Here is a 27,988-nt window from a genome sequence, read left to right on the forward strand (position 1 = left end):
TGCTGCAAGTCACATTTATTTAAATCATTATGGTGTTTCCAACTGACTCAGATTCCCCTGAAATGTGACAGGCTTCCAGACTGAGGAGAACCTCTTGGAAATCCCAGTACGGAAAGTGCGAAGATCCACAGGCTTCTCCTTTGATGTAAAGCTTGGTTCTATTCGGTGTTCCCTGGAGCTGCAGCTTCTATTTGTCTTCCTCACACATAATGGAAAAGGGGAGAAAGAGGGAGGTAACTTTTAATTTGGTTTGGATATAATTTTTCTTCTGTCACTGCTGGAAAGATGATTGTCGCTGCCCTGGCATGCAAAGTGTAGTTCTCTTTTTGTCAGAACATCTTACATGTGCTTATATTGTCTTGTCTCTGTCCAGTCATCCTCAGAGAGGTAGTGGGGCATGGTCATCACTGTAATGAACTTAGAGTTCGAGGACTTGACAGAGAAGTATAATAAATAAGAGGTATGATGCTGATTACATCCCAGGCCTATTGTAGGAACAATGCAATCATGTTTTCAAAGTCCTTGTTAGAGTGCCTGGCACATAGTGGGAGTTTCCTGGCACATAGTAGGAGTTTTGTAAATGTTCTCTCCTCCTCTGTTAAAACAGGATAATGATTATTATAGGCATTAGTGGAGAATAGAAATGAACTAGACTGTGCTGTTGAACATTATATTTAATTTAAAAAAAATCTCATTAGGAAATGAGTGGAAAATGTTTCTGCATTTGCAGTAGAGCAGAAAACAAGGCAATTATGGATATCAAGAATTGACTGTAATCACCAGTCAGGGATGAAGAATTACAACTCCGACTCCTAAAAGGAAGAGTGAGGGAAACGTTTGGACTGGAGCTCAAATACATTTGAGGAGATGAGAGGAAGAATCTGAAAACTGTTCTGTGGTTACTTCACTAGGATAATTGAATATGGGAAAGGGGAAAGAGAAGCTACAGAAAGTTTCCTGAAACACACTGTGGAAAAGTTAATGGATAATTTCAGGGCATATTTTATCATCACTGCTGCTGTCATCATTGTCAACATCGGTACAAACCATCTATTGATTTTTCCCCCCAAAATATATAAAACTATTCAAATAACAATTAGCTAGTACTTACTATGTGTTAGACATAGCTAGCGTACTATCCTATTTAATCTTCACAGGACCCATTTAAGGCGAATGTTATGCACACGTTGTAGACAGATAAGGTGAGTGTCAGAAATGAGTGCTCATCCTCAAGTACTTGCAATTTAAACGTGAGCAGTGTAGAGATTACTTGCTATAGGTTGGGAAGCTAGTATGTGCTGGTTCTTCCATAGGTGTTGTCTGATGTGATCATCAAAATAACCCATGACTTGACTGACGTCACATCCATTTTGTAAATTAGGAAATTGGATTTCACACAGTTTGAGAAACTTGCCACAAATCACTGGCAGTTACAAATGGCAGGGGAATTGAACCCTGGTTTGTGTGATTCTGCCAAGGCACTGCACGGAGGGAACCAGGCAAATACCCTGTAATCATAGAAAGATAAACTTAGTTTCAGACTGTCAGCCTCAGGGGAAAAATCAATGATTAAAGTCATGCCTAATGGCCCAGTCCTTTTCTTTCAACAACGCTTGAATTTATTCATTTATGGTCATTAGTCGTACATAATCATGGCCAACCTGCCAGGTAAACAGCTAATTATTTTGGTTGTGTTATAAGCAAATAAACTTGCCTGTCTGCAAAATGACAAATGAGACCTGATCAGCAGAGAAACAATTGTTCCAGGGTTGCAAACTCCCAGGAGTCTGATGAACAATGGCTTACTGAATGAGCAATTGCAAAACAAAGAGATTACATTAATGTGGTTTCTTTAGAAACAGAGCAATCTATTGGCTTTAATGCCTTTGCAATAAAGAACTTTGGCAGGTGTGGGTTGGGCAGCAGAGAGTGTCAGCATAAAGGGGATGTTCGTGCCTTCGGCACAACTGTTCAGGACCCTCCAGCACTCCCTGGACACAGCCCTCCATCACACACCACCTCCAGGACCACTTGAGTCCCACAACTTCCACTGAACCAATGGCCCAGCCAAAGGTAACACCACCTGTGCCAAAGCAAAGTCTTCCTTTAGGAGCACAGAACACACACCTATGCTTTGTGAATGACTGGGACACCCAGGCCATTCACCCAAAGCTTGTGAAAGCAGGAGGCAGTGTGCTTAATGGCCAAAAAAGATGAACTTCAGACTCAATCAGATCTGGATTTGAATCCAACCTCTTCCACTGACTAGCTCTGTGCTTTTGGACCAGGGCTTATAATGGGAGCAATAATTTCTCTCAGGATCCTTGCAAGTATGAAGTAAAAATATTTACAAAGCAACAAGCTGGAACACCAGACTGATGACTGCCTATGACTGCCTCTGACTCTGACATTCAGAAAAGACAAATGAAGTTGAGTAGCTTTGAGTAGGCTCTCCCAGCAAAAGATGCCCCAATCAGTACTGTGTTTTTGGACTTTGTAATTTCCCTGAAACTTTTATAAGATGAGGAACTGGGGGAGCAGGATCAACCAGAGAGCAGAGTAAATACCGTTAAACGGCTTTGAACAGATTCAGCTTATGCTCTTATAAGTAGCTTATTCACTCCAGTTTTAGGAAAACAGGAAGTAATAAGATTAAGGATCCAAAGCTCAAATGAAAACATAATGTCAAACCTAAGTCCAAGTAGGATTTGGGTTCAGGAAAGAGATTGAAATACTCTATAAAATTAAAGGAAAATGAATAGGCTTACAATAAGCCCGATGCACACACACTCCCTGTATTCTGTGAATTCCTAGTGGAGGACTACACAGAAAATAATAAATTGAGAAGGTTCATTAGAGAATGTCATTCTAAGTCAAGTAAGTCAGAAAGAGAAAGAAAAATACTGTATGATATCACGAATATGTGGAATTAAAAAAAAAAGGCAAATGAACTTATTTACAAAACAGAAACAGACTCACAGACATGGAAAACAAACTTATGGTTACCGGGGGGAAATGGGTGGGAAGGGATAAACTGGGAGTTCGAGATTTGCAGATACTGACTAGTATATAAAATAGATAAACAAGTTTATACTGTATAGCACAGGGAACTATATTCAGTATCTTGTAGTAGCTTATGGTGAAAAAGAATATAAAAATGAATATATGTAAGCCAGAAAGAGAAAAATACCATATGAGATCGCTCATACGTGGAATCTAAAAAACAAAAACAAACAAAAACAAAGCATAAATACAGGACAGAAATAGACTCATGGACAGAGAATACAGACTTGTGGTTACCGGGGGGGGGGGGGTAGAAGGTGGGAAGGGATAGACTGGGATTTCAAAATTGTAGAATAGATAAACAAGATTACACTGTATAGCACAGGGAAATATACACAAAATGTTATGATAACTCAGAGAAAAATGTGACAATGAGTGTGTATATGTCCATGAATGACTGAAAAATTGTGCTGAACACTGGAATTTGGCACAACACTGTAAAATGATTATGAATCAATAAAAAATGTAAAAAAATGAATATATGTATATTCGTGTATGACTGAAGCATTGTGCTGTACACCAGAAATTAACACAACATTGTAAACTGACTATACCTCAATTTTTTAAAAAAAAGGGAAATACAGGATGTCCATTGCTAAGCAGGAGCTATGGGACAGGGACTTTCAGGATTTGTACACTAAAGAGTCATAGGCAGCATTTACCATTAGGAACTTAGAAAGGAGTGGAGAAGTAGCTTCCAAACTTTCTGACCACAGTGCACTCAGTAGGGCAAAAATCCCTAACCCTGCTTACCAAACTCACCCCTATTTGAAAGATCTTAGTGACAAAAAGCAATTGGAGAGAAATACCCCTACATTGTTTCTAATTTCTATCATAAGATACATATATATATATATATATATATATATATATATATATATATATAGTTTTTATATGTTTTCAAATACAACCTCAGAATAACCAGTTATCTTTATCAATCATATGATAAATTATTTGAATAGTAACAGTTCAAATGTAGTTCTTTAGCAATCAAGGATCACTGTACATGAATATTTGGGGTAACCATATGTATCTGTTTCAGAAGTGGGTATGGATAGTAATATATTTAAACTGCAGTTTTGACAAATTTTAAAGTCCAACTAAAGGCTGTTATGAGAATTTTTTTACAAATAGGCATTACACTCCCTCTAAGGACAACTGAACACAATAAACCTAATTGCTAATAAAGAAAGTAAACTTACAGTAATTTGCAGTGAAAAGCAACAACAACATGCATTCTATCACCAATTCTAGGTGAAACTGATGTCACGTCAGGGATAAAGCTTTCCTGATCAAACTGTGAAATTCCCAAAATCTATTTCTAAGTATGCACAAGGGGAGTTTAGAACTTGCAAAGAACTGCAGGTTAGTCAAATTTCATTAAAAATTACTGAACAATCCTCAGGAAATACTAACCTTTATGAGGCATTCCTACTGTTATCAACCATTAATAATACATTGAGTGGGTTACTAGCAAATAACATTCAATCATATATTTAAAATTAAATAAGTGAAGATCAGGGTTTAGCACATTAGGTGAATGGACTCATAGGCTCAGGACTATAATAGTAAAAAAAAAAAAAAAATGAAGAGCTTCTACTTATTTCGTACTGATTATGTGCCAGGGGCCATTCTAAGTGCTTTGTGTACACTTATTAACTACTATCACTTAATCCTTCAAATTTCTCAAAAGTATCAATGGAGTAGATACTAATATCAACACATTTAAAGATAAGGAAGCTAAGAGATTGCATACTCTAACCTGGGGTGAAAAATCCCTGGTTTCAAATCCTGTCTCTTCTACCTATTTTCTGACCTTCACCAGTTTAACAACATCTCTGGCTTCTGTTTCTACCTCTGTGAAATGTCTAGGTTTTAAACAAATGATATATATATACAGTTATTTATTTAGAGCCAAGTGCATAGCAGGTACTGAGGAAATGTTAATCTGAATCTGAACCTGAATTTGGCAAGAAAGAAAGAGATACTCAGAACCTTTAGTCTGTGGCTTTTATATCTAACTAAATCTGAATACTTTTTTTCTCATGTTTTCCCTGAGACAGTTTACATTATGCTTTGCAATGTCTTTATTTTGCTAGCAAGCACTTAATATATACATATAGATGCGTATCTTCTAAAGTGTATACTTTAAATGTAGGAAATGTATTTCTTCTTGTTGGAGACATAAGGAAACTGGCTAGAATTCTGTATTGATTCACTTAAAGAGGAAAGTATTGAAAGAATTGCATATTTAATTTTACATTCACCATGGGCTATCCAAGGCAGATATTTATAGATGTCTGCATGTGATTTGAATAGTATTAGCTGTCATTCTGAAAGGTGCATACTATACATGCTGTTGCCTTGAAAGGAAGGAACAAGATAAAAACCATCTGGGGCAGGTTGGACCCTAAAACAGGACCCCAGATAGGGATATTGGTGAAGTCAATATAAGTCTAATGTCACCTTCTCACTCTGAAGTTGGCATAACCCCATCATAGCAGTGCACTCATATATAATCAGACTCAGGGGACTGTTTCTCCCATGAACCAAGTGCCTACAGCCCTGACAGACAAAAATATTTCGTTGTATTAACTAAAAGTGAGCATGATAACTACCAAGGAGTCTTAAATGCAAGCATTTGAGTCAGTAAATTCACTGTTTATGGTAGTACTTGTAAATAATAAACCATAGGTGTATTAATTAATACACTTTTGCATTCGCTTAAGACAACTTTGCACTTAGCATACAATTTTAACAAAAATAGGTATCAGCCTTGGGCTTCTTTGTGAACAGTGGAAGAGAGAAATGTACATCAAAAACTACACAAATTATTGTAAAAGTGCATCTGTGCAGTTGGACAAAAAGTAGTGCATGACACAGTGCTGTGTGAACCATAGGTTTACTGTTAAGTAAAGTAAGAGCGGTCAGGTGACTTTTCCTCAACTACGAAAGGCTTGCGAACTCAGGCCTCCATTTTCACAGAGAGAAAAAGTACTCTGGTCAGGCTTCCTCCTACCTGGGAGAGGAACGATACTCCCAAGTCTGCAACTAGTAAGCCTCTACTTCTCTGTTTCCTGCACGGACCATCCCTCTTCTCTTGTCACAGTCTTAATGGAGATGTGAATAAAATCAATTAGGCCAGAGTTGAGAGTCACTCTCTTGCTGTTCCTGCCGGATCGGTGTGTCTCTTTAAGGCACTTTCTACAGATAACTGAACTCATCCATCAGGTGGTGGTTTTACCAGTGTTGGAGATGCTCTCTTTTAGCTAAGTTTCAACACCTGTGTACCTCTATATAGGTTGCCGAATATGACCCCGGGGTAAAGAACCATGATTAATGACCCTTCAGTTTCCTCTGACTGTGCAGAGAGCAGGCTGATCACAAAGGGTTTCCAGGGATTATTTCTTAGAAACTTAGAGGCAGTTGCTCACAGGCTGATTCTGAGAACCGTTTGCTGGCGTGGATGCAACACCTGAACAGTCATGGGCAGGAAGAAGAAACAACACATGAGCAAGCCCCCTGGGAGGGGCAGGTAGCTAAAATACTATGGAATTCTCAGAAGGTAGCACCTAGTTTCCTTGTTTCCTTTTCTAAACTGCTGCGACTGCAGTCTGGTCTAAAAAGTAGGTGAGGTGAAATCAAGAATGACAGGGGTTGATGTCCATGGATCTGTTCCCCGGCCAGCTGAAACGTTTATCAAAGCTAAGCCACGGCTTTGATTAGGGGAGGGTGCATGACGCGTTTTCTACTCCACACTCCTGCAGCTATTACCGCAGGGCCAGCCAGCGCACTGCTGTTGGTTTCCATTGTTTTGAAAGTATTTCAGACCTCAGAATTAAAGAGACTAAGCAATTGCAGGCTTTGGGGAAATCAGTTCCTAATTTGGAGTCTAGCTGGCCATGCGACATACACAAGAGAGAGGGAAAAAAAAAGTTAAGTCTTCTTTTTCAAAGATTGACACTTGAAAACTGTCCTTTGCTGAAGTTCATCATGGAAGTAGCCATGCCAGTCTAATTAAGTTTACAGTGTCTGTTGTTAAAAGAAATAGTAGAATTTCTTCTTACTATGTGGAAGAAATTATACCCAGCAATACCAGCCTATGATAGTCTGCAAAAATAACTCCTTAATTGACTGTTGAGAATAATGATAACGTGATTTGAAATGTAGTGTTGGCACCAGAAAACTTAGTGCAGAAGACGACTCTGTGAGTTGAGCTGTCAGCAAAGCAGGCCATTGAATTTTCCTAAGCTAATTTAAATGAAAACACTAAGATTAAAAGTGATAACATAGTGCCCATGAGATAAGAATTTCTGCAAAATTAGATTACAGTCTTCTTCTGGCCATAAAAACCATCTTATCCTTGACACTACTTAATCAATCACTGCAAGAAAATCATCTTCACAAGCTCAGTTAGTACTTCTTGTTTGACCCTGAAGAGTTTGGTCTGTTTTCCTGCTATTTGAGAAACACAAGAGGTGCATTTTACATATTTCTTGTCTGAAGGGGGATGGATGTTTCACAACCAACTTTGTGACAAAGAAACCATGCCATTTCCCTATAGTATCACCAAAGTTACCGTTTAATTTAAAAGGAAAAAAAAATGTTTGCAAAGTATTGAATCGTGAGGTGCAATAACTTCCACAACTTGTCATTTAGCCACTCATTAACATCCAGTCGCAACTTGTTTAAATATAGGTTTATTTTTTGTGTTTGCACCACACAGGTAGCCATTTTCTGATACTTCTCTTCATTTTTCAGCAATTTCAGACATCTTTGATGAATAGTTTGCATTTAGGGTACTGTATCTCCTGTTCAGTGAGAGCTTATTTTATTGTGAATTGGTATTCCTAGTCTGATCCTTCAGTAGAAAGACAGAACAGTGGAACACTCTTGCATCGATACAAAGGGAAAATCAAATTCCACAAAACAGGTTTAAGACCGTGACATCCTGACCACTGAGTCCTCTGCAGCAAAGGTACATGGGAAGAGCACAGACTTCGAATTTAGAGGGACCCGAGGTCAAATTCCAGCTACATGACATAGTAACTATATGAACTTGGGAAAGACATATAAACTCTCTGCCCTGAGTTCCTTAGTGATAAAAATGATATAATAATTTTTGTAGGGCTGGTATGAGAAGTGAGAATTTAAAACGTTCAAACCACGATGCTTGACACACAGAAAGAATTTGACATGGTGAATTATTATTACTATCATTAACATCTTCATCAGTATTATCTGTACATCCAAATTATGTCCATGGAAATACTAATTATTAAAATATGCTATTGTTTCTGGCCTTAAGTTTTAGAGCATACTATTTCGTCTTTCTGAAAGACCTTCAGACTTTAATGGTGGCCTTGCAGATACTCATCAACTTTGAAGATTTATTTTAAATACATAAGAAGTAGTGCACAAGTGGAAATGGTTGACAAATAATCATCACTTACCCTGGCAGACTAATTTATGCCATTGCCTTTCTACCCACTACTAGTGACCTTGGAAGAGCGTCCATTACTGGACTTTCACTTGATATGGTAACCATTGGTTGGCTTCTTTTTTCTTTTACCTAACAGAGTTTGAATTCCTTGAAGATAAAGATATAGTCTAGTCTCATATAATTGCAGAATCTGGCATATTATAAGTGTTCAGTGTTTGCTGAAGAAAGGACTATTTCCATAGCATTTTTCAAAAATAGACAATTTTGTTAGAACAGTTTTAGGTTCACAGCAAAACTGAGTGGAAGGTACAGACAGTCTCCACATATTCACTTCCCTGCTATCAACATCCTGCACCAGAGTGGTGCCTTTGTTGTAACTAATGAATCAGCGCTGACACATCATGATCCCCCTAAGTCCGTAATTTGCATTAGGGATAACTCTTGGTGTAGTACATTCTGTGGGTTTTGACAGATGTATAATGATATGTGTCCATCATTATAATATACAGGATAGTTTGACTGTCCCAAATCCTCAGTTTCCCTTCTATTTATTGCTCCTTCTCCCCAACCCTTGCTATCCACTGATCTTTTTACTGTGTCCATAGTTTTTCCTTTTCCAGAATATGGCTGCAATCATACAACCTGCAACCTTTTCAGATTGGTTTAATTCACATAGTAATAATCATTTAGGGCTCCTCCATGTCTTTTCATGGCTTGAGAGTTCACATCTTTAAGCGCTGAGTAATATTCCACTGTCTAGGTGTAACAGAGCATCTGTCCATTCACTTACTGAAGGACATCCTGATTGCTTCCAAGTTTTGGCAGTGACTAATTAAGCTGCTACATTCCTGTGTATGTTTTTGTGTAGTTATAAATTTTGAACTCATTTTGGTAAAATACCAGGGAGCACAATTGTTGGATCATATCGTAAGAATATATTTAGGTAAGTAGGAAGCCACCAAATTGTCTTCTAAAGTGGCTGTGCCATTTTGCCATCCCACCAGCAATGAATGAGAGTTCCTGTTGCTCCACATACTGTCAGCATTTTGTGTTGTCAGCATTTCGTACTTGTAGCCATTGTGATGCGTGTGTAATGGTATCTAATTGGTGTTTTAATTTGAAACTCTCTAATGACATGTAATACTGAGAATATTTTCATATGCTATTCGCCATATGTAGATCTTCTTTGGTGAGGTGTCTCTTCAGTTCTTTTGCCCATTTTTAAAATCAGGTTAATTTTCTTACTGCTAAGTGTTAAGAGTTCTTTGTTTATTTTGAATATCAGTTCTTTATCAGATATATCTTTTGCAAACTTTTCTCTGAGTCCTATGGCTTGTATTCTTTTCACTTGACATTGTCCAATTCTCTTGACATTGTCTTTTGCAGAGGAGAAGTGTTTAACTTTAATGAAGTCCTGCTTATCAGTTATTTCTTAAATAAACATACCTTGGGTGTTATGTCTAAAATGTCATTTCCATACCCAAGGTCACCTGGATTTTCTTTTGTTATCTTCTAGAAGTTTTACAGTTTTGCATTAAATTTAGGTTGATGATTTATTTTGAGTGAATCATGTCTTCCCAAGATGTGTATTGTGAAACCCTAACCTCGCAGGTGGCTGTATTTAGACAGAAGTTCTTCAAAAAGGTAATTAAGTTTAAAGGAAGTCGTAAAGGCAGGACTCTAATCCAACTTAGAAATGGTGCCACTCACAGAGAAAGAAGAGATGTGTTCTCACAGAGAAGGGGTCAGGTGAAGACACAGCAAAAAGGCAGTGCTCAGCAAGGCAAGGAGAGAGGCTGTCAGAGAACTTAAATCTGCCAACACCTTGGTCTTGGACTTGCAGCCACCCTGTCTGTGTAGGTCAGTTATGACAGCCTAGACGACTAATAACAGATCGTAAAGCCTGCGTCCAGATCCATTTTTCTGCATGTGTTTCAGTACTATTTGTTGAAAAGACACTTTCTTCATTGTATTGCCTTTGTTTTGGTCAAAGATCAGTTGATTACAATCATGGTCTATATTTATGGGTTCTCTGTTCTGTTCCATGGATCTATATGTGTATTCTTTTGCCAATACCACACTATCTTAATTACTGTAACTTTATGGGAAGTCTTGAGGTCAAGTAGTGTCAGTCCTTCTTCAAAACTGTATTGTGAATTCTTTTACCTCCCTTGTAAGAGGTCTTTTCCTTTTCATATACACTTGGGCGTCAGTAACCACAAAATACCTTGCTAGAGGCTGCATTGATTCTTATGATTAACTTGGGAAGAATTGATATCTTGACAATATTGAGTCTTAATAGCTCCGGAATATCTCATTTATTTCATCCTCCTTTCATTTCTTTTATCAGAATTTTGTAGTTTTCCTCACGTAGATATTGAGCATATTTTGTTAGATTTATTCCTGAGCCTTTCATTTTGGGATGGGCACTAATATAAACAGTACTGTGTTTTTTTTTATTTCAAATTCCACATGTTTATTGCAGGTATATAGGAAAGCAATGGTCTGCAGTATGTAGACCTTGTGTCCTGCAACCTTACTCTTCTTGTTTGTTAGTTACAGGGGATTTTTGTTTTTGTTGTTGTTGTTTCTTTTGGATTATCTATGTAGACAATTATGTCATTTGCAAACAGAGACAGTTTTATTTCTTTCTTCCTAATCTGTATCCCTTTAATTTCTTTTTCTTATCTTATCACACTAACTAGAACTTCCAGTAAGATGTGGAAAAGGTATGCCAAGTGGAGACATCCTTGCCTTGTTCCTGACCTTAGCAAGAAAACGTCCATCTCTCACCATATTTTAACTTTTTATAATGATTTTACAGGTGAGATTCAAACTCAGCCATGGAAAATATTTCAAACTGAGTTCATTGTTTGTGTTTCAAGGGCCTACTGTCAGCATAGATTACTGAATATCCATACCTGTCACACACTTAGAAACACTTATGTCTTGGTAAGGCCTTTTTTCTAATCCAGTTAAAATCCATTCCAGAAGTGGGACATGTTATATTATTCTTTACTACTTAGTTTCATAAATTCTTGGCTTTAAGAATTTTATCATTGTATTTATATTTTATTTGAACTCTCCCTTTAGTCCTATTCATTCGTCAGCAAGGAGGATAAAAAACATAATACCCATCCCACTTAATTCAGCCCTTCTTAAAATATAAAGCAAGACTACATTAAATTGTAAATTTACAACTGAAACTCTGATTTAATGTGTCATTCTTTTTTTTTTACATTTTTTATTGATTCATAATCATTTTACAGTGTTGTGTCAAATTCCAGTGTTCAGCACAATTTTTCAGTCATTCATGGACATATACACACTCATTGTCACATTTTTTTCTTTGTGATTCATCATAACATTTTGTATTTCCCTGTGCTATACAGTGTAATCTTGTTTATCTATTCTGCAATTTGAAATCCCAGTCTATCCCTTCCCACCCTCTAACCCCCCCCCCCCCGGTAACCACAAGTCTGTATTCTCTGTCCATGAGTCTATTTCTGTCCTGTATTTATGCTTTGTTTTTGTTTGTTTGTTTGTTTTTGTTTTTTAGATTCCACATATGAGCGATCTCATATGGTATTTTTCTTTCTCTTTCTGGCTTACTTCACTTAGAATGACATTCTCTAGGAGCATCCATGTTGCTGCAAATGGCATTATGTTGTCGGTTTTTATGGCTGAGTAGTATTCCATTGTATAAATATACCACCTCTTCTTTATCCAGTCACCTGTTCATGGACATTTAGGTGTTTCCATGTTTTGGCTATTGTAAATAGTGCTGCTATGAACATTGGGGTGCAGGTGTCATCCTGAAGTAGATTTCCTTCTGGATACAAGCCCAGGAGTGGGATTCCTGGGTCATATGGTAAGTCTATTCCTAGTCTTTGGAGGAATCTCGACACTGTTTTCCGTAGTGGCTGCACCAAACTGCATTCCCACCAGCAGTGTAGGAGGGTTCCCCTTTCTCCACAGCCTCTCCAGCATTTGTCATTTTTGGATTTTTGAATGACGGCCATTCTGACTGGTGTGAGGTGATACCTCATTGTAGTTTTGATTTGCATTTCTCTGATAATTAGTGATGTTGAGCATTTTTTCATGTGCTTTTTGATCATTTGTATGTCTTCCTTGGAGAATTGCTTGTTTAGGTCTTCTGCCCATTTTTGGATTGGGTTGTTTATTTTTTTCTTATTGAGTTGTATGAGCTGCTTATATATTTTGGAGATCAAGCCTTTGTCGGTTTCACTTGCAAAAATTTTCTCCCATTCCGTAGGTTTTCTTCTTGTTTTATTTCTGGTTTCCTTTGCTCTGCAGAAGCTTGTAAGTTTCATTAGGTCCCATTTGTTTATTCTTGCTTTTATTTCTTCTAGGAGAAAATTTTTGAAATGTATGTCAGATAATGTTTTGCCTATGTTTTCCTCTAGGAGGTTTATTGTATCTTGTCTTATGTTTAAGTCTTTAATCCATTTTGAGTTGATTTTTGTATATGGTGTAAGGGTGTGTTCTAGCTTCATTGTTTTACATGCTGCTGTCCAGTTTTCCCAACACCATTTGCTGAAGAGACTGTCTTTATTTCATTGTATATTCTTGCCTCCTTTGTCGAAGATGAGTTGACCAAAAGTTTGTGGGTTCATTTCTGGGCTCTCTATTCTGTTCCGTTGGTCTATATGTCTGTTTTGGTACCAATACCATGCTGTCTTGATGACTGTAGCTCTATAATATTGTCTGAAGTCTGGGAGAGTTATTCCTCCAGCCTCTTTCTTTCTCTTCAAGAATGCTTTAGCAATTCTAGGCCTTTGATGGTTCCATATAAATTTTATTATGATTTGTTCTAGTTCTGTGAAATATGTCCTGGGTAATTGGATAGGGATTGCATTAAATCTGTAGATTGCCTTGGGCAGTGTGACCATTTTAACAATATTGATTCTTCCAATCCAAGAGCATGGAATATCTTTCCATTTTTTAAAGTCTTCTTTAATTTCCTTCATCAGTGGTTTATAGTTTTCTGTGTATAATTCTTTTGCCTCCTTGGTTAGATTTATTCCCAGATATTTTATTACTTTGGGTGCTATTTTAAAGGGGATTGTTTCTTTACTTTCTTTTTCTGTTGATTTATCGTTAGTGTAAAGAAAGGCAACTGATTTTTGAACATTAATTTTGTAACCTGCTACCTTGCTGAATTCTTCGATCAGCTCTAGTAGCTTTTTTGTGGACCTTTTAGGGTTTTCTATATATAGTAACATGTCGTCAGCATATAATGACACTTTTACCTCTTCTTTTCCAATTTGGATCCCTTTTATTTCTTTCTCTTGCCTGATTGCTGTGGCTAGGACTTCCAGGACTATATTGAATAGGAGTGGTGATAGTGGGCATCCTTGTCTTGTCCCAGATTTTAGTGGGAAGCTTTTGAGTTTTTCACCGTTGAGAACTATGCTGGCTATAGGTTTGTCATATATAGCTTTTATTATGTTGAGATATGTTCCCTCTATACCCACTTTGGCGAGAGTTTTTATCATAAATGGGTGTTGAATTTTATCAAATGCTTTTTCTGCATCGATTGAGATGATCATGTGGTTTTTGTCCTTTCTCTTGTTGATGTGATGTATTACATTGATTGATTTGCGTATGTTGAACCAGCCTTGTGTCCCTGGGATGACCCCCACTTGGTCATGATGTATAATCTTTTTTATGTGTTGTTGGATTCTGTTTGCTAAAATTTTGGTGAGGATTTTGGCGTCTATGTTCATCAGCGATATTGGCCTATAATTCTCTTTTTTTTGTAGTGTCTTTGCCTGGTTTTGGTATCAGGGTGATGGTGGCTTCATAGAATGAGTTTGGGAGTATTCCCTCCTTTTCAATCGTCTGGAAGAGTTTGAGAAGGACTGGTATGAGTTCTTCTTTGTATGTTTGGTAGAATTCCCCGGTGAAGCCATCCGGTCCTGGACTTTTATTTGTAGGGAGGTTTTTAATTGCTATTTCTATTTCCTTTCTAGTGATTGGATTGTTCAAGTGTTCAGTTTCTTCTTGATTCAGTTTTGGTGGACAGTAAGTTTCCAGAAACTTGTCCATCTCCTCTAGGTTATCCAGTTTGGTTCCATAGAGTTTTTCATAATATTCTCGTATGATATTCTGTATTTCTATTTTGTTTGTTGTAATTTCTCCATTTTCCTTTCTTATTTTGCTAATTTGTGCTCTCTCTTTTTTCTTCTTTGTGAGTTTGGCCAGAGGTTTGTCAATTTTATTTACTTTTTCAAAAAACCAGCTTTTGGTTTGGTTGATTTTTTCTATGGTCTTGTTAATCTCTATTGTATTTAATTCCTCTCTTATCTTTATCATTTCCTTCCTTCTGCTGCTTTTTGGGGCTTTTTGTTCTTCTTTTTCTAATTGATCCAGGTGGTGGGTTAACTTGTTTATTTGAGATTGTTCTTCATTTTTGAGGAAGGCCTGTATCACTATAAACTTCCCTCTTAGCACTGCCTTTGCTGTGTCCCATAGGTTTTGAGTGGTTGTGCTTTCATTATCATTTGTCTCAAGGTATTTTTTAATTTCAGCTTTGATTTCCTCATTGATCCATTGTTTTTTCAATAACATATTGTTTAATCTCCATGCTTTTCTTTTTTTCTCCTTTGTTTCTCTGTTATTGATTTCCAGTTTCATGGCATTGTGGTCAGTAAAGCTGCTTGAGATAATTTGTATCTTCTTAAATTTGTTGAGGTTTCTTTTGTGTCCAAGTACATGATCGATCCTGGAAAATGTTCCATGTGCACTTGAAAAGAATGTATTTTCTATTTTTGGGGGGTGTAAAGCTCTGAAAATATCCACCAAATCTAGTTTTTCTATTGTAGTATTTAATTTCTCTGTTGCCTTGTTTATTTTCTGTCTGGAAGATCTGTCTAGTGATGTTAATGCAGTGTTAAAATCTCCAACTATGATTGTATTCCCTTCAATATCCCCCTTTATCTCTGTTAGTAATTCTTGTATGTACTTAGGTGCTCCTATATTGGGTGCATATATATTAACAAGTGTAATATCTTCATGTTGTATCACTCCTTTAATCATTATAAAATGTCCTTCTTTATCTTTCTTTATGGCCTTTGTTTTAAAGTCTATTTTGTCTGAAATCAGTACTGCAACACCTGCTTTTTTGGCTTTTCCATTTGCATGGAATATCCTTTTCCATCCTTTCACTCTCAATCTATATGTGTCCTTCTCCCTAAAGTGGGTCTCTTGTATGCAGCATATTGAAGGTTCTTGCTTTATTATCCACTCTGCCACTCTATGTCTTTTGACTGGAGCATTTAGTCCATTAACATTTACAGTAATTAATGATAGATGTGTGTTTATTGCCATTTTGAACTTATCTTTGCAGTTGAATTGGTATATCCTCTTTGTTCCTTTCTTCTTCCTTTTGTGGTTTGGTAATTTTCCTTTGTGTTATCATGGATTTTATTTAATTTTTGTGACTCCCTTGTAAATTTTTGGCTTGTGGTTACCCTTTTTTGTAAATCTGTTAACCTATACCCGTTTTTATTAAACTGATAATAACATGATCTCAAACCCATCCTACTGTTAAAAAAATTTAAAAAAGAAAGAAAAAAAATTCTGTATTTCCCTGCCTCCCTCTCCCACTCTCAGTGATTTGTATGTCTTCGTTTATAATTTCATGTTTTCTTTATTTGTAATTCATGAGTTATCACCTTTCCAGTTGTACGTTTCTCATTTCTGTAGCATCCTGCTGCTTTTCTATTTAGAATAACCCTTTCAATATTTCTTTTAGCATGGGTTTAGTGTTGCTAAACTCCTGCAGCTTTTTTTTGTCTGTGAAACTCTTTATTTCTCCTTCTATCCTAAAGGATAGCCTTGCTGGATAAAGTATCCTAGGCTGCATCTTTTTTTCATTCAGGGCTTTGAATATATCTTGCCACTCCCTTCTGGCCTGTAGTGTTTGTGTAGAGAAATCAGCTGAGAGCCTTATGGGGGTTCCCTTGTAATTCACTCTTTGCTTTTCTCTTGCTGCCTTTAGAATCATTTCTTTATCCTTGACTCTGGCCATCTTGATTATGATACGTCTTGGTGTGGGTCTATTTGGGTTCTTCCTGTTTGGGACCCTCTGAGCTTCCTGTACTTGTATATCTGATTCCTTCTTTAAGTTTGGGAAGTTTTCAGTCATGATTTCTTCAAAAACCTTTTCAATCCCCTGTGATCCTTCTTCCCCTTCTGGGACCCCTATTATGCGAAGATTGGGACGCTTTATATTACCCCATAGGTCCCTTATGCTATTATCATTATTTTTTATTTGCTTATCTTGTAGTTCTTCTGAATGGGTGCTTTCTGTTGCCCTGTCTTCTAGATCACTAATTCGTTCCTCTGCATTAACTAGTCGGCTTTGCACAGCTGTTAGATCATTCCTCATCTCTGTCAATGAGTTTTCCCATTTTGCTTGGCTCTTCTTTATAGCTTCAATTTCATTTTTGACATATTTTATTTCTCTAAGCACTATCTCTTTTAATTTCTTCAGCAATTTGATCACTCCTTTTTTTGAAATCTTGATCTAGTAGGCTATCGATGTCTATATCATTGAGCTTTCTTTCAGGGGATTCCTCTTGTTCTTTTAATTGGGAAAGGTTTCTCTGCTTCTTCATCTTGCTCATACCTCTCTGGCACTGTGGTTTATGGAGTATCAGTTGTCTATTTTGGATCTTAAGGATTTTATCTATCTAATGCCTATTTAGGAATAGAACTTAGGGAAAAAAAAGAAAAAAGAAAAAAAAGAAAAAAATAAGAGAGAGAGAGAAAGATTTTTAAAAGAATGGAGAAAGAGGGTTTGAAAACAGTGTATAATGAATAATAGAAGAGCGGGTTGAAGCAGAGTATTAATCGGGTGGAGATGTCCTTTTAAAACCTTTCAAAAAAAAGGGGGGGTGGGGAGATGAATATATGTTTTTGAAGCCTGTGTCTAATCAATAACAGGACATCAAAACCCAAGAGAAATAGAAATGAATTAAGAAGTAAAAATTAAGAGAGTAATTGAAAATAGAACAGGTAAAAACAGATTAAAAAAAACAAAACAAAACAAAAACAAAAGCAAAAAACAAAAAAAAAGGGGGTTGTTGGTGTTCTCCTGGAGTCTGTGTGCTTTTAATGTGAAGTCCTTCTGTCTTAGTCCTGTTTTGGAAGCTCAGCTTGTTTTCATAGGCCCTCCGTTGGCGCCCCCTTTTGTGCTGCTCCCAGCACCTGTCGGCAAGCAGATCGCGCCTCCTCCTAACACGGGGTCAGATGCAGCTCTCCTCTGCTGTGGGCGGGCGGGTCACTGCCCCTCCGGATGCCGCAGTCAGATGTTGCAGACTGGCCAGGCAGGAGGGCAGGTCGTGCCCTCTCCCAGCACCTCGGTCAGGGGTTGTGTTTCTGCCCGACAGGCGGGGGGGCCGCTCTCCCCCTTCCTGTGCCACCGGTAGCTCCGCTGCTCCGTGCGGCTGCGCGCTCTGCGCCGGCGCTCCGCCCTGGTCACGCTCCGCGGGTGGGCTCCGGGAAGACCGAGGAGCAACCTCATCCCTGCTCCGAGCCAAGACCCAGCTGCTTGTTTGTCTTTGTGGAGCAAGTTCTCTGGGGGACCAGGATGGAAGGATCCTATCTGCCCCGGGCTGTAGGCCCGTCTCAGTCTGGCCCTTGAGGCTGCTAAGCCCTTCGGTGCGGACGCAGGTTTCACCTCTGCCCCCGCTGGGGTGCTCAGCGCCAGAGAATACGGCGGCTCTGCCTGGGCCCCGCCCCTCTTCCCCTGAAAAGTTTCCGCGGGTTTTCGGAGATGGGTGTATGCACCCTTCCCCCGAGAGTACATCAACCTTGCTGTTTTATGGAGGGCCCAGGTTGTTCTGTCCTGTACACCCACGGCCACGGCTCCCAGCCCCTTGCAGTCCCCCGGAGCTGCCTCCGTGCAGCCGCCCCCGTCCTCCGCCCGGCTTGTGCAGCCTGGCCCTGCCCGCCGCTGCTGGCCCGCATCGCAGGCTGGGTATTGGGGGGACGCTCTGTGCCTGTTTAACTTAGTTCTGTCAGACAAGGGCTGCTCTGTACAGATCCGAGCCTTGGAGGCTCCCCCTCCGTCCCGCTGGCCTCTCAATTGGAGAGGGGAGACCCAGCGAGCGAGCGCCAGTCCTCCTTTGCCGCTCCCTCCCCGCGGGGCCCCTCCCGCGCTGCTTTGCCTTTTGTTCTTTCTTTTTTCCTTTTCTCCTACCAGATTTTGGGCGTCTTTATCTTTTGAAGAGGGCGATGATCTGTCGGAGTTCCGCAGGTGCTCTGGTTGGCTGAGTGGGTCTGTAGATGTGGGTCTTGGTGTATTTGTGGGAGAGGGTGACTTACAAGCGTCCTTCTACTCCGCCATCTTGCCCGGTCTCTAATGTGTCATTCTTATAGACAAATGGATGATTTGGTTGAAAATTAACAAATCTATTTTAGTGCTATGCATTGGGAAAGGCTGCTCTAAGATTAGGCAACAACGAACAAAAGAGAGTGAGGTTAAAAAAATTTTTTTATTTTAACTCCAAGGTAGAAAAATGATCTTAAAAATCATAAATTATTGTTGAGTACCACATATCATGTTCAGCATTTAATCTTAATTTGTTGTATGCAGGTCACAATTTGGAAGCTACATTTTGTATTACTTATAGCCATTAAGGGATTGATCATGTATTCTATGTGTGGTCACTAAAAGATTGTGATAAATGTTGCAAGACATTTTACTTTTTTAAAGTGTAATTAATGATATTCCTATATAGCAACTTGGTTGCAATACTGAAGGTCACCTAGAGGATTTTATACTAATACAACTCAGGTAAAGATACCAAATTAAAAAGCTAGAATTATCTTTCATATCTCTAATTTGGTTGATAATATGAGAAAGAGAAAGTGTGTAGAAGCTGCAAAATGTGAGTATAGTCTCCAATTTTCATTTTAGAAAAACATAGCCTATAAAAAAATTTATATATTTATTTTATTTTTCATCCCATTTTTCAAATATGATTTTAAACCTTCTTAATCTTTAAAAGAACAGTATTTATTTCTGATTGGTATATGTGTCAGGAAAATGCAAGAACGTAGCCACACAATGATTAAAATGTTAAAGATATTATTTGTTTGAATGTTTCTTTGTGTTCATTAAACTTTACTAGATAGTGTAACCTTGAGCACTGCCAGCATTTGATTGCTCAGAATTCAAAATCTGATCTGTAAAATCACCTCCAGTGTGTGACTGGGTTTACTATGTGATTTTTCTTTTCAAATGTGCCATTATTGTAGTCTTCCACCTAAACCCTAAGAATACTATTATTAACTTGCCTTTAAGTTCCTCAATAAAGCAACATTTAGAATGTACATAAAAACACTGCATTTTTATTAAACAGTCCTAGAGGAAGGAAAGGTTATTTTAACAGTCACATCAACAGTGGAGTTCTGTGGTTCTTTTCAATTAGCATTGGCTTGGCAGCTTCCTTGAGTACTGGCACCATGTCCAGGTAAGAAACATCCCTCTCCTCCTCTCTCCTCTTTTTCTTCAGCTCACCTCTCTCTCTCTCTCTCATCTCCCTCTCTCTTTTTCTCTCTCTCCCCTTAATCTCCCAGTTTAAGCCACATTCAGAGAGAGAGAGTGAGATATGAGAGAGAGAGAGAGAGAGAGAGAGAGAGAGAGATGAGAGAGAGAGAGAAAGCAAGCAGATGGAACCACAAAAAGGCATGAACCAGGGCAATATTAGATAGTGTCAGAAAGAAAACAGATTTGAAAACATTTACATTTAAAATTAATAGAGTTAGATGATTGGTTGTCATCAGGTGAGCAAATGTGAGAAAAAGATTTGTAAAAAGAAGAATTATCAGGTTCAAATTATCAGGTTCAAAAGATTTTTAATATAGAAGGATTATCAGGTTCAAATCATGCTTAATTATATCTAGGTTTTATTTAAGGGTTAGATGAGCCATGTACTTGCTAAATTCTTTTCCATATGCTGTTCCATTTAATCCTTGAAACTTTTTAGAGACAAGGAAACTAAGATCCAGGAATGTTAAGAAACTTGCCAAAGGTCCTGTCTATTATAAGTACTGAGTGGAGATTTATGCCCATTCTGATGCCAGAGACCACTTTGTTAATGAACATCACCTTTCCTTTTGGCATGCTGATTTTGAGATGCCTATGCCCATTTAGGTGGAGATGTCCAGAAATCTGTTGGATGTGGGATTGTGAAATTCAAGAGGGATGGGTTTGGCATTTAGTAGAGTTCTCCAGGGAGCAAGAGTATGTTAAAGCCATGGTTCACAGATAGAATGCTAGGAAATACCAACATTTATAAGAAGGGCTGAGAAGAGAGGCTATAGTAATGAGATAGAGAAATAACATTCATAGAAGAGGAAGAGGAGTCAGAGGATGCAGAGTAACCAATGTCAAGGGTGGTAGATAGTGTCAAGAAACAGAAAACGAGCAACATCAATGCATACAGCAGCACACAACATACAGCAGAGAAGTCAGTTGTAAGAAAAGAACACCATGTCCTTTTCTTTTCATTATACTCCACATATAAGTGATATCATATGGCATTTTTCTTCCTCTCTCTGGCATACTTCACCTAGAATGATGATCTCCAGGTCCATCCATGTTGCTGCAAATGGCATTATTTTATTCTGTTTTATGGCAGGAGTAGCATTCCACATACATACCACATCTTCTTTATCCAGTCATCTGTTGATGGACACTTGGGTTATTTCCATTTCTTGGCTATTGTAAATAATGCTGCTATGACCATTGGGGTGCATGTGTATTTTTGAATTACATTGTTCTATGGGTTTATGCCCAGGAATGGGATTGCTGGATTATATGTTAAGTCTTTCTAGTTTTTTAAGGAATTCTTCATTCTGCCCTCCATAGTGGCTGCACCAGTTTACGTTCCCACCAACAGTGTAGGAAGGTTCCTTTTTCTCCACACCCTTTCTGGCATTTACCATTTGTAATATCCTGAGCTGTGCCAAAGGTTTTAAGTTTAATTAGATCCCATTTGTTTAATTTTGCCTTTATTTCCATTACTCCAGGAGATGGTTCAAAAAATACATTGCTGTGACTTACGTCCAAGAGTGTTCTGCCTATGTTTTCCTCTAGGAGTTTTATAGTATCTGGTCTTACATTTAAGTCTTTAATCCATTTTGAGTTTATTTTTGTGTATGATGTTAGAGAATGTTCTAATTTCAGTCTTTTACAGCAGCTGTCCAGTTTTTCCAGCAACACTTATGAAGAGACTGTTTTTTCTCCATTGTATATTCTTGCCTCCTTTGTCATAGATTAATTGACCATAAGTATGTGGGTTTGTTTCTTTCTGGACTTTTTATCCTGTTCCATTGATCTTTGTGTCTGTTTTTGTTCCAGTACCATACTGTTTTGATTACTGTAGCTTTGTAGTACAGTGTGAAGTCAGAGAATGTGATTCTCCAAGCTCCATTCTTCTTTTTGAAGATTGTTTTGGCTATTTGGGATCTTTTGTGTTTCCATACAAAAAGTAACATTTTTTTTTTGTTCCACCTCTATGGAGATGCATTGTATTTCTGCTCCCTCCAATCTTTTACTTTCTCACTACTTACAGATATTCCTTTCACATTTATTGCAATTACTGTTTTGGATTTAACTTGACCATCTTAATTTGTGTCATATTTTATAGCTTGCTCTTTTCAAAATTTTCTCTCATTTGATTTTCTTATTATTTGGATTAGTGAAACTTTAAAAAATTCTCCTTTCTTTTATTTACTGATTTGGAAGCTTATTATATATTTTTTAATTTATTTGAAACAATAAATTTTTCTAACCAAAAAAGAAAAGAAAAGAACATCATGTCCGTTGGGTTGATTATTAGAAGATCATTTCCTACTTGCTCCAAGAGCAGTTCTAGAAGAGAACTGGAGAACAGTGAGATTGCAGTAGGTGGCGAATAGGTTTGCAGGGGAGAACTGTGGAGTATTAGTGAGCCACAATTATAAGGCCACCCAGCAGATGCTTTTTACATGTAGCGTTTTCACCATAAGCGTTATTATGTTTATTCATATTCCTTTTTGCCGTGGAGCCTGAGCCTAGAGTAGCACACAGAAATTTCATGTAGAGTTGCTGCTAGAAATAACCTAAACTGTGACCTGTAACTTTTTATCAGTGGGGACTGATTTTAATGGAATGATATTTTGAAGATTTTTTTTTTATGTAAGCCTCAGATTTTTCATGTTAGCTTCTCTTGCATGTATATGCAAGAGATAAATTTAAGTCCACCAAAAGAGGTTCATTTGGTAAAGCAAAAATGCCACAATCTTTTAAAATCAGTACTTTTTCCAAAACTGAAAACTTCACACATTTTGCATTTCATTTGCTAACTTTCACAGCAGGCCTCCCAAAACCCAACTTCCTACTGAAGTGTGTTTCTAAGCAATCTAATTTGGAAATTGAGAGCTGTCTTGACCTTTTCATGGGGTTTAACTCTGTGTCCTAAAAGACCTCTGAGACAACACTCGACAGGTGACCAAACATTCCAGAATAATAGGATTCCTATTTTTAGATAGAATTTTCTATAACTTAAGAAAGATGATTCAATCAGTTTTCTTTAAAAAGACCGTTTGGAGAAGCAGTTTTTACATTCGAGTTTGCATGACATTTACCACTTTGTATGTTCCATTAAGTATCATTATGAGGCCTTTTATATCCAGCAATATATGGCTCTAAAACAGAAAACTCCAGTTGTTTCTGGGCTCAAGACTCCGAATCAAGAATCACAAAACTACGGAAATGTAGCCCTTTAAGAACATCTGTGCTGCGAGGAAATGTAGTCCTTCTCAGGGGTTTCCTGAGGCTCCACTCAGAATGAAACAAGTTTTATCAGAGAATAAAGATTTGAACTAGAAAAACCATTTATTCCTTTCATTCATTTTATTTATTTAAGTTTCCTGCAACCCAATTTTTTTTTAAAGAAAAAGTTTTGTTTTGTAAGTGGTTAAAAATATGGATCTGGATCCCTGGCCTCATTTTACAGCTGAAGGAAATTGAGGCCTAAAGATGCAAGAAGTCTTGCCCAAGGTCAGATCATCAATTAGTGGCAGAATATGTTAACACAAGTTCTTTGGGCAGGACACTAAAAACAAAATTTAACTTACTCAAGAAGAAATGAGGACTCATTGGAAGGATACTAAAAGTAGCCCACAGAATCCAAAGAAAGGCTAACAGCCAAAACTTAGGTGGGAAGAATCCAGTGTGGCTGGAGGAACAGTAGTTGACAGACCTTCTCTCCAAAACACAGCCACAGGGTGTCTCTGCTGACACAGTCAGTTCCCAAAAGGGACAATCTGATTGGCTGAGCTTGATTGGCAGGGGCCTCTGCATCTGAGACTGAAGACTGTGGTTTGGGATTAGCAAAGCCATGGCCTCTGGCCCAAATTCTATACGTCTCATCCTCAACTGTGGCCCACAGATGGCGTGCTGTACACATTACCCGACTCCTGCTTACCTTCTCTTTGCTGATGTTAGCATCGCTTGGGGAGCTTTTAAAAAATACCAGTACTTGGCCCCTCCCCTCCAAACATTATTTACTCACTCTGAGCAGGGTTGGGACCTGTATGAGATGCTGCTGCCTCCAGTGGAAGTTAAGTGGGAAGGAAGGGAGGAAGGATCTGCCATGATTGCACAAGGACAACATCGCTTTCAACTGACAAGCCGCTCAGAGACCATCCAGCCCCCTCACTCCCATGTTTGTGCAGGTTGGATTAACCAAGGTTAATCTAAAATCCAGGTTACAAAGCCCGATTCTAAACCCACTGAAAGAGTGAATAACTAAGAGGGATTCCCTGGGACCTGAATTTTTTAACTCTCTTCAGGTGTTTCTCATCTGGGCACACCGGCACTGGACCTGCAGTTCTGAGGACCAGATCTTTGACGGTGATCATTTGAGGCAGGTGGTTCTTAAACTTGAGCATACATCAGAATCACCTGGAGGGCTTGTTAAACTACTGCTTGCTGGGCCCCGCCCTCGGGGTTTCTTATTTAGCAGGTCTGAGTCAGGGTCAGAGAGTTTTCATTTCCAGTAGGTGCCCTGGTGCTGCGGGTGCTGCTGCGGGTTCTGTGGGCGCTGCCGGTACCGTGGGTTCTCCTGGTACTGCCAGTGCTGTGGGTTCAGGCACCACATTTTGAAAATCATATCCTCAAATACTGATGCTCACATGGAACCCTGATTCTAAAAAGCTTCTAAAATCAGACCCAATGACGACAGTTCTGGAGGAAGGCAACAAGAGAGCTACTTCAGAGGAGAAGCAGCAAGGTTAGTGAAAAATGAAATGGCTCATAAATGCCAAAAATACAGTTCTATTGCATTATTAAACCTACAGTCTTCTAATCTATGTCTTAAATTGACCTAACATAGTTGGTGTTGCTAATACTTGGCATATTTCTTTGAAATGAGTCCTAGTCCACCATTGTTTCTAAGAGATAACCAATGCTTTTTTAGTCTTTCATCATATGATCTCTTTCCTAATAACTCGCAAGTGTGTGCCTCACTATCTGAATGGACATCCATTAAATGATCCTAAGTTATTAAGTTGAATTACAAGTATAAATTATCATGAATCATTTGTTGATTATCCTTTTATAAAATTGTTTTGAATGTTGATTATGCACAGTGTTGGGCACTGAGAAAATAAACATGAAAGTGAGAGATTTGGTTTTTAAAGAAGTATCATCTAAAGACACACTTAGGTGGTATACACAAATATTTATATACCAGCACAATGAAGTATAAATAAGGCATTGGTGAGAGAGACAGCAGATGTGGGGGACGGTCAGAGAAGCTTTCATATGCTTGAGCATTTAAGGGTGTGTAAGGTGATACAGCAGATGACAGAAATAGTCCCAGAAGAAGTAGCAGCAGAAACAAAGTCATAGAATGAAGAGAAATCAGAGAAAAGCAGCAAAGAAGAGAAAGAAGATATGGAAGAGTTAGGCAGGGCTGTATCTTAGAAATCCTTGCTGGCTAACATTGGTGGCAGATACTAAAGGATCGTTTGCAGGGAGTTCTATAGGTGTTAGCTCAGCCCTCACATTAGAGTCACCTGGGGAGCTCTAAACACCTGAGCCCTACTCCAAGTTTCTGGAGTTGGGGTCTCGAGATGAGTCCTGGTCCTCAGTATTTTTTAAAGCTTTCACGGTGATTCCGATCCTCAGTGATGTGTGATTATTGACAAATGACAGCATCTTATTTGCTATTAGTCAAGATGGCCTGGCATCTGGGTTCAAGGGTGAGTTGGACTGGACCACCTGAAAGCGAGGAGAGTGATCGGAAGGTTTTGGCAAGAGTCCTGGCAAGGTGGAGAATGCTGAACTCCGTAGTTTTAAGTGGAAATGGGGATGAATGGATTATGAGAGGAATGTCAAAGAAGTAGGGCTTACAGAATGAGACTTCAGATTGAAAGTGTTGCACAAAGGACTCAGAGGAAACCAACAGAATCCCCAAGTCCCTGTCTTGGCCATACCTCATTTAGCTTTCCCCTCTTTTCAGTTCCGTAATGTTTCCCTGGACGAGTTCTACGAATCAGATACAAATTGAGCAAGACATTGCCTTCCTGTATTCTAGGCCCAGTCACTTCCCCAGAGCAATCATTTTAATACCAAGGTCCTGAGTAACATGTCATAGAATTTTCCTTCCAGTGTAAAACCAGTTATATTTTTTATGGCAAATACCCAAGCACTTTTGGCAAAGAGAGCATTGACATAAAAGTGAAGCTACTATGGTGATTTTTTTTTCCATTTCTATTTTAAAGTACATCTACATCTGGGGAGAAAAATGGCAGGTAAAGTCCTTAGTGAAATTTAATGCATGGTTTAATACCTCCATTTGTCAAAATGTCAGCTGCCAAACACCGAGCACAGGCCAATATTGTTTCTAGGGAGTGGGGAGCTTGCCAACTCAGAAGATGATGTCTCTAAAGGGAGTTCTGAGTATCCAAGAGTGAACAGAGTTCCCCTTTTCTTAAATTGATGATACTAAGGTAAAGGTATAGGAAAAAACATGATGGACCTGTGTCATCTTGTAATTGTGACTTTGACATTACAAAAATGGATTTTCTCATTTCATCAATGATAATTTAATGGTTTTTCCCCCACAAGTAATGAGTTTAGGTAGATATAACATGAAATTCATTCTGATATTGTAGTAAAACTGTCAACTTCCACCTTCACAACAAACCCATGAGGCAGACAGTAGAGATGGTTGTCTTTCTTGAATGTTGACAGAGCTTTGGCTTATCCAGCGTCACAGAGCTGGGAAGCCGAGAACCAAACCATAGGTTCAGATTCTAAGTCCTAAAATCTTTTTTCTACCTGCCCCATCACCTTCACCGTTAATGTCATCAGTGGCTTGTTTTAGCCCATTTGGGCTATGTAACAATACCACTGATGGATAGCTTATAAACAATACATATGTATATCTTACAGCTTTGGAGGCTGAAAGTTTGAGATCAGGGAGCGAGCCTGGTCTGCAGAGCATCCTCTCTTGGGCGCCAGACTTTCCATGATGCCTTCACGTGGTGTGAGGAGAAAGGGAACTCTCTGGGCTCTCTTTTATAAGAGCATTAGTCTCATTTATGAGGTCTCTGCCTTCATGATCTAATCACACCCAGTGCTCCACCTCCTAGCACCATCACCCTGGGCATTATGAGTTCAACATATGACTTAGGTGTAGAGGATGGGGGGGACACAAACATTCAGACTATAGCATATCCCATTGTGGGAACAGTTCAGCTTTGAAATCAGAGAGATGATATTGAAATAGGGCTCCTCCATCCGTGAGACTTTGAGGCTCTCAGAGCCTCAGTTTCCTCACTTTTAAATTTGGAAAAAGATGCAGACATTACAAGATACTTTTGGAGACAGAGTAAGATATATGGCTGTATACCACCCCCACCCCTCTACTACACACACACACTCCATTACTTACAAAATTGTTAGGGAGCAGGGATTTTGCTTCGGTTCGTGTTGAATCTGCCATGTCTGGAAAGGATATCTTCAGTGATGGAAGAAATGAATCTATAAAACACTTATCAAATACCTGAAAAGTGGCATGTGTTATTTACTTCCTTTTCTTCACTTTTATCTTCCACATACTTAATTGTAGAAGTTTCTAAGGACCTGGCTTTATAGTCTACTTTGTCTGACAGACACAAAGTTCCCTAGCAACCTCAGCAGAAACCAGACTCGTGGGATGACTGCATATCCATGGGGGACAGCTGGTGTCTGAGGCAGCACGTCAGTAACAAATTTAGCACTTGAAAATCACACATAGGTCTTCTGATTTTATTAACCTAGAAAACTTATAATAATTATGATAAACAGACATTGTCATTAAATATAGCAGCCATTTGATAAGATTAAGCATAATGCAATACATCTTCCTTTCCACTCGATTCAGTATAATAAATTACCCTTAGGCTTCT

At 38.5% G+C, this 27,988-nt stretch overlaps 2 long non-coding RNA genes across 2 annotated transcripts in view; one reads left to right on the forward strand and one right to left on the reverse strand.

Moving 5' to 3' along the window:
- On the reverse strand, window positions 1-27,102 carry LOC140698487 (uncharacterized). Its single transcript, XR_012076287.1, has 2 exons — window positions 26,989-27,102; window positions 1-195 (listed from the first exon to the last, which is right to left on the reverse strand). It is a non-coding gene; the product is annotated as an uncharacterized lncRNA (long non-coding RNA).
- The window catches only part of LOC140698146 (uncharacterized), a 338,999-nt gene that overhangs the window by 157,155 nt on the left and 153,856 nt on the right, over window positions 1-27,988 (forward strand). The gene's annotated exons all lie outside the window — the stretch shown is intronic.

The sequence above is a fragment of the Vicugna pacos genome, chromosome 9, assembly GCF_048564905.1.
Source record: "Vicugna pacos chromosome 9, VicPac4, whole genome shotgun sequence".
NCBI classification, from domain to species: Eukaryota; Metazoa; Chordata; class Mammalia; order Artiodactyla; family Camelidae; genus Vicugna; species Vicugna pacos.